Source organism: Pteropus vampyrus, unplaced genomic scaffold, assembly GCF_000151845.1.
Source record: "Pteropus vampyrus isolate Shadow unplaced genomic scaffold, Pvam_2.0 Scaffold446, whole genome shotgun sequence".
Lineage (NCBI taxonomy): Eukaryota > Metazoa > Chordata > Mammalia > Chiroptera > Pteropodidae > Pteropus > Pteropus vampyrus.
Genome location: NW_011889227.1, coordinates 226341 through 226616, shown reverse-complemented (window position 1 = coordinate 226616; position 276 = coordinate 226341).

Sequence of the window (276 nt, the reverse complement as noted above, 5' to 3'; positions counted from 1 at the left end):
GACCACTGTGCCTGGGAGGTCGCCTGTGTCCTGAGGGAGGTTCGGGCCTGTATGAGGGACGGTCTGCCTCAGCTGAAGGCCGTGTTCAGAAGAGCAGGCTGTTCTGACCCAGGGCTGCGTGCCCTCGCTGAGCCTCCCCTGGGGGTGACCGGGAATGGCTGCCCTACCTACAAGGCCTGCAGGTTCAATGAGAGGACTCCTGCAGAGTGGGGCGGGGCAGGGCAAGGGCCGCCCGCTGGGAGGGTGGGGGACACTGCTGGTGAGACCAGAGGGAGG